The sequence below is a fragment of the Sinocyclocheilus grahami genome, unplaced genomic scaffold (assembly GCF_001515645.1).
Source record: "Sinocyclocheilus grahami isolate Dianchi unplaced genomic scaffold, SAMN03320097.WGS_v1.1 scaffold526.1, whole genome shotgun sequence".
Classification (NCBI taxonomy): Eukaryota; Metazoa; Chordata; class Actinopteri; order Cypriniformes; family Cyprinidae; genus Sinocyclocheilus; species Sinocyclocheilus grahami.
This window is the reverse complement of record NW_015505705.1, coordinates 1,242,968-1,250,599: the sequence shown is the minus strand read 5'-3', so window position 1 is coordinate 1,250,599 and position 7,632 is coordinate 1,242,968.

Sequence of the window (7,632 nt, the reverse complement as noted above, 5' to 3'; positions counted from 1 at the left end):
TAAGTCAGAGTCTTTGATGAAGGTGTACATCAAAAGGCAAATCTGGACTATGTATGATCAGAACAATGACAGAAGATAGTGTGATGAAATTGTTTGGTAAGAGATAATCATAATTCTATTCATTCAGCATTTGCTGTAAATAACCAGATCTAATTAAAGGTTATGCAAAAACCTAAACCACTGGCAGACAATTTACAAGTCACTGAATAGACGGAAGTACAATATGATCCAGACTGGAATTGTTTGCTAAATTCGGGTCAGGTTCACGTTGTAATACCATACCTCCCAATTTCAGATAACATTAGATTCACAGTTGTACAATAACAGCCTTTTTTCATTTCCAGCAAATCCCTGTGAGGCTATGTTTTATCTGCGACTGGCTTTATCATTTAATTACATTCAAAATACAGACTATTATATGTGACGCACATTGTGAGACAACTGACGCACCGCTGCTTGGGTGAATCAGAAATGTGAACCAGGGACTTTGCGTGAGCTCTGGTAGCTGCAACTACCAACAGAGGTTTATCACAACATCCTTAAGTCACTGAAGTGAAACTAAGACCTCAGTACCATATCAGATATCTGCCATCAGCATTTGGCTAAAACCACATTAAGAAGTACATGTACAGTAGTTAGGACTTTTCCTAGGTTTTTGCTTAAGGCAGTGTGGTTTTGGCTTTACTGACACATGCTGTTTTTTTCATCTTCTACTATTTATAAATGTAATGTTCTGAGCATTATCACTTCCTCTAGAGCAGTGAGTGAAATAATTCAGTATCAAAGTAATGATCTTACTTTGCTGAGATCAGCCAGGCCTTCACCAGGGATTAAAAAACGAAAACATTATTAGTTGAATTTCTCATTTTTGACATTTGCACACCTAATTTTCAAAACTATGCTATAGGGAGTTGCTTCATGTGCCTTGTTCAGACAGAGAGCTGTTTTGGCCATAAACCAGTTAATTCACTTTTCATCAGAGTCATTATGGTGAGATGTGCTTTTGTAGCATTCTCCTGCACACAGTGACGGCGCTATACACCGGGGCTAGGGGGGGCTATAGCCCCATCAGAATTTTGAATAGCCCCGGTTTAGCCCCCCGGTTTAGCCCTCATTTGCGCTAAACCACGGCAACAGACGTATCGTCCTTCTCTAGGCTATATGCAATCCATTACATAGTCACTAAGGTTGTGATGTGGTGTTCATTTTAATGTTTTATTTAAGTGTAAAGTATGCACAATTCTGATTATGCATACAAATGTATTGTGTTGTTAATGCTAAACGCATGGGTGCTGTCCAGTTCTGAAGTCTTTCCTTTGTATGTAAAAAGTTTTTGTCGTTGTCTTATGGTCACTTGTATTAAGATTATATCTATTTTGATGAATTTGCCTATTCGTTGGCAAAATATAAATTAAAACTACACTTCTGTTGAACATGGTGTGTGCCATAGCTGCTTTTATTAAAAAAAAACGACAATTTCTTTATGAAGTAACTCTGACGTCATCAATATAATTTATTTTCTTAGCACCCCCACATATTGGTCTAGCCCCCCCTTAGCACCGGTAGAGAAAAAATTCTGGCACCGTGCCTGCCTGCACAACAGAGAAAAGGTGCAGTGTGAAGGCAGCTGACACGCATCTCCACACATAACTTCCCCGAAGCAAGGCAAGTAAAAAAACATTCACCCTCTCTTGCCCGTCATTTCCCTCTCTGTCCTCTCTCTGTCTGCACAGTTCATCCTCTCTTCCTGTCTTTCTGATGAACAACTATTTCTGTGATTAGCATCTCTTCTAAAATCAGCCATAGGTCTGCAGAATTCATCTAAAATATAATCGACATTATGATTAATCTTGAAAAATGTCGCTTTACAGCATTCCATTCAGCCTGACTATATACAAAATAGCTGTTTAAATTAATCGGTAACAACTGGTCCTAATGAGATGCATGTTATATTGTTTTGATGTAAATTCTATTAATCAAAAGTAATATTTGCAGTATTGAGGAACATAATCCACAATTATGACTGCTTTCAAAATCGTGTAGCCATACTCAGACATTATCATGATTTTCTCTTGCTATCCCCACCCTCTCTTTCTCTCTCTTTCTCTCTCTTTCTCCCTTTTTCTCTTTCTACCCCACTCGTCTCCTCACTTCCCATCTGTAAGTAGCCACTTTAGCGAGCGGAGTAGAGAGGACACAGTACTGAAGGACAGGAGTAGGGAAGAAACATGTCCTTTGGGTTCAGAGCACTGCAGGCATGGCTGGCTTGTTGTTGGCTGAAGGGTCTTGAGATTGGCACTTCCAGGTCATTTTATGACAGTGTTATAATTGCAAATTCAGTCATTTAGCAAATCTGAGCATCCCACCTAAACTTGATCTATTTATGCTCTGAACAGATGATGTCTACTAAAGCAAATTGCAATAGAATGCACAAATCATGTGAGTGACAATTACCAAGGTTGAGAATGCAAGATGAATACTAAACTGGGCCTCTAAAGACAAGTAGGAACCCATCATTATTTAAAATGCATTGAACTTCTAATCGTCTTCTGCTTGTGGATATAGTTAACTTGCAAGTGAAGTGCCTCAAACAAAACTCTGAATCTTTTATGCTAATAACTCGGCAAGGTTTGATTCTTCCTCAAATACCAACATTGTATCAGCTTGACATTGCTTCCAGGTAGACTCGAAAACATCTTTGTACACTTACTTCTTGCATGAAGCCAATTGGACTGGAACTGCTGATATTCAGATGCCACTTGCCAGTTTGCTCAGGAAAGTTCCCGGAGTTAGGCAACCAGTCATGGTATGTGATTGCGTAAAGTGTAAGCCAGGAACAGTGTCTTGAATTGCGTTCTTGCACATAAAGGAAGTAGTAAGAGTAAGGTCAGAGAATTTCCAGATGTTAAAAGCAAGTACAGGATCACCTTTTCAGATGCACTCAAATGGCTGTTAAGGAGAGAGTTGCAGTAGTATAGTTGTCATTTTGAGATCCATTAAGTAGAGCTAGATCAATGAAGATAGAGAGCAATTTTGTGGGGAAGTGGAGCTCAGTCATTAAGATCACGCTTTAGGTAATCGGTTGCCATCTAGTTTTATCTATCAAAGAGGCATGCAGTGAACCTTTCTGAGATTGCAGATGTGGGGACAGAAGAGTGGAATGTGGGGGAAGCCTGGAAAACTGAGATGAGAAAATAGGACTAAACACTAAGCAGAGTGAATCCCAGTGGTAAGTGTGCAGGTTAAGGAATGTAAGTCTTTCCAAATGACTTGGTAAGAGTTGTTAATCAGGTAGGATATACACCAGAAAGCAAATGAATCCAGAAGTATTAGAAAATAATCATATGGCTTTCGAAGCTGTGTCCAACCCTGTTTCTGGAGCGCCAGCATCCTGCAAATTCTTAGCTTCAATCCTTATTAAACAAACCTGAACCATTTAATCAAGGTCTTTAGGGATGCTAGAAACTAGACAGGTGTGTTGGGACAGGTTAGAGCTAAACTCTGCATGACATTAGCCTTCCAGGAGCAGGATTAAACACCCATGGGTTATGACAAGGAGAGTGGTTTTTATTTGATATGTGAAATGTTTGTAACTTGATTTTGATACAGGCCAACTATTTTTAATTTCTTTGATTGCAGCTTATTCCAAAGCTTTAGCATTGAAAGGGACTAAGTGAGACTTCCAGGTAGTTTCTAACATCAGAGAGCTCCAATTTGTCTTCTTAAAGTCTGAAAAGGCAGCTCTGATAGATAAGGGAGTCTGAGAGCAGAAGAGCGGTAAGGCAGAAGATCAGAGGAGCTCTCATGAAGGAGATGGGAAGTTATGGGTGCCAGGGAGCTGTTTAGCGTTCCGTGAAGAGCTTCAATATATTCTCATCTGGGATGGTCCCAGATGGGTTCAGTGTTGTTATGATGGGACCAGGTTCTTACCTGTCTGAAGCAGTACAAGTATCACCAAGTTTTAAAACATGCAGATCTCTTTTTATTTCCCTTTTTCTTCATTTAACATTTTTCCAAGTCACAGCATGTCGTTGCTAATGTTTCCTCAGTATGGGATGGAAGTCTAGGCTTGCCAGCTTAGAGTTTGACTTCCAGAGTTTCTATTCTAGTACATCAGCAGGGTTTCTGGCCAGCCCGATTGGCACTGTTAACAAGACAAATTCCCAAGGCCTTTACATTACAGGACTACACATACTGCTAAACTATCATTAGCCAACATAATCTTGCCGGAGCAATTTTTCGCACTGTTTGCAGCTTTGGAGTTGTCTTTTGATTTTGGGTTTGAACAGCTAAGCAGAATTTTGTTTCCACTATCGCAATCCACCCACTGCTGAAAATAGGGCTACTTTTAAAGCGAACTCTGCATCCAGAGTGTTTGGAGTTTATCAAGATGAACTTGAAACACTGTTTTTGCAGCTTCCCATTATACACTGTATGTGTGTCGATGCTGGGGCTGAATAAATGGTTTGTGTAGAGTTAGTAGCTCCTGCATGCGGAGACGGATGATTTTGTGACTGAAATATCTTTGAGCCAAGCCAAACTGCTTCAGGCTTAGTCAATTTATTGTAATATTCTGGTTCAATAAGAGGTAGCCTTTTATGTGAATATGTCATTGTTATGTCAGTACAGCCAATACTCTCTCCAGGCTGTTATAATACTTTACTCACTATGGCAGGCAAAAAAGAGGCATTTTTGGATTATTACTGTCAGAGTGTCAGTGACAATGGTACAGACTTTCATCACCTTAGTTTGCCTCATACTTTGAGCCCTATGTTCTGTTGTTGTCAGTAACCGCAACAAGACTGGTTGGTTTTGAATGTTTGGAAAAGCTATTCCTAAAATACTCAAACAATTTTATGTAGCTAAATTCTCAGTAAATCTCGATCAGGTTTTAATTAATTATAGAGCTATTATAAATTATTTTTATGCCTGTAATGTATGGTTATTCAGTTGTGAATGCAAATTTGACTTTCAAAGCATTAATTTATATTGTGGTAATCAACAAGAATATGATTAAGAGATGTAATCCATAAATATTGAATTAGTTCTAAATATAATTTACATAATGTTCAGTTGCATTTTAATGAGAAAGAACAGAGTTAGTCTGTTATCTAACTGTTACTGTATATACATAAAATCGTGTTAATATCTTTGCAGTGCTAGTTTGAAGGATACTGCAAAGCAGCCATGACTGCATATTAAAAATGAATGTTAATGAAGAACAGATACATGCAGTGATATTGAATTATAAAAGCACTGATTTGATTTAAGTGACATCTTGTGCTGTCACATGACTTTGAAGTGGCCTTAATGCATATGCAAACAAAGAAAACAAAGCTGAGAATGTCTTTGTAGTGTCATTCATGCATGCTAAATATTAAGAATAAATGTTTTGAAAATGATATCTGCTCTGATTATAGATGATTGTTTTCTTGCATCAGCTGAACTGTTGAACACTTCTTGAACTGTATCAAGGTTGGTGGAGTGTTTTCATGCTAAATCAGGTCAGATCTCAAGCAGTTTACCCAATGCAATTTTGGTAGATGGCTTTTTGCGGCTCTATCCACAAAGCAGAGTGGATTTATACTCTGCAAAAAGATTAATGAGAAAGTAGATGTTTTCTATTATTCTACTCTAATATAATGTAATGGAGAGACATGGAAACCAAACAATTGAAAAAAATTAAGCTGTTCAATTCATAATCCTAAAACCTGGAAGAGAATTAGCATTTTGGGTCACAGTTTCTCTAGGATTTTCCTATTGGAAAACAGTCATTCCTCAAATATAAATTTTGAAACTGCACATAAAAATTAAAATGAAAAATACAACTGCCACAAAGACAAGTTTGACAAAAAAAGAAAATGGCTTCTGAATTTTAAATACACAGCATACTAGCATAGTACTCTTACAATTTCTGCCAAATTTCAGCCATTGTGCAGGGCAAGCTGACCCCCTGTTTGAGCTGGCTGAAATGGCTGTTGTCTTTAACTTATACTGACACCTAGTGGTGTGGATGCCATATTGCGCAAAAGTTTTCAGTTACCAATAGGACTGTAGAAATGCACGATTTGAAAATTAGCAATAATTAATTTGTTCCATGAGGGATATGACAGGGGTCTTCACCTTATGTTAGTTCACATTAGTTCACATTTTATTAATACTTTTTAATATATTTCTTAAATTGTGTAAAAGAAGAGGAAATTATTGAGTCACTACCATGTTCTTTTAAACAGAGTTGGCTGAAAGGAGGTCAATTTAGGATAAATTTTGGCATAAATCCTTTAACTGGACATATGCCTACTCAGAGATGACGCAGAAAACAGATTAGCAAAATGATCCCCCTGGATGAATGTCTGTGTGGTAAATTCATTCGACTTATCTCACTGTTTTTGATGACGCCTGTGACGGTTTTGAAACAATGTCTCAACTTTTACACACAGAATTAGTTTAGATATCACTTGTTTTTCTTTAACCTTAATCTTCGTTTGCATGACAGTTCCTGTAATCCATGTTTTAGAACATTACATTTCCCAGATTGAGTCAGATTGATCAAATGACTGGAAAAACATGATTTACAGAGTAATGACATTACAAATAACTGCAACAGTATATGATCTGATCTGATAAAACACCCTTCTAGGAGCCAAACAAGAGATTTAGAGAGAAGATTAAGGAGATGCATATGGAACAGAAATCGGGTAATGGAAATGACAAGACTGTTTCGGCCCACTGGGCATGTCAGACACTATTTTGGCTTTTTACTGACAAAGTGCAAGGTGGGCAAAAGCAGATCTGGTGGTGGAGTGATGTGACCTTAAAAACGGCAACTCCACTAATTACTAATGTTGATAGATTTTCTGTCAGAACACATTTTTTCGAGTCCAAATGGTTGCAGAGAGCAGAATAAAATGGTTTCCTGAGATCACAGACAACAGAACTGCTTCCTTCAAACAATCATCTTCAAAAGTAGCAGACTTTCTCATCCGTTTGTTGTTGCAAATTAGTTCTGCCACCTCTGGCATTTGTTGCAATACAGTTCAGCTGTAATAGCACTGGATTATATGCTGTCTGGGAACATATATACTTTTCATAAATGCCAATTCTATTGAGGTCTGTACTGAAAGACTGTAACAGATCGGCCAGGCTCCACCACCAGCCAATCACAACGATCCCTCTCACCTGAGTTCTGAGCACCAGCACCTGTCACTAATCAAGCACTTCATTAACCAGCCTGCATAAAAGCACACACCTCAGACACCCTCATTGTCTGATCTCGTATACATGTAGAGGACTCAATGACTTTGCTACTACTTCCATTTGAATACTTCCTGCATTACTTACCGCCTGTGTTCCTCCTAGTGTCTCCTCGTCTCCAAGTGTCTCCTGTTCCTCCTAGTTCCCGGATCGCTGAGGTGTGTGCTCCTCCTGCCTGCATTCCAGATCATGTAAAGCCAAAGACTCGGATTACCCCACTCATCATATCCTTTGAACTATTCACTCACCATCACATCCTCTGGCCCCTTCACCAGTACTCTCTGTGACCAAATAAACCTGTTTTATAAATACTAACCTGTTGTGTCAGACCTCTTCCGTTACAGAAGACCGGACCAACACCGACGGCACAGATGAGTC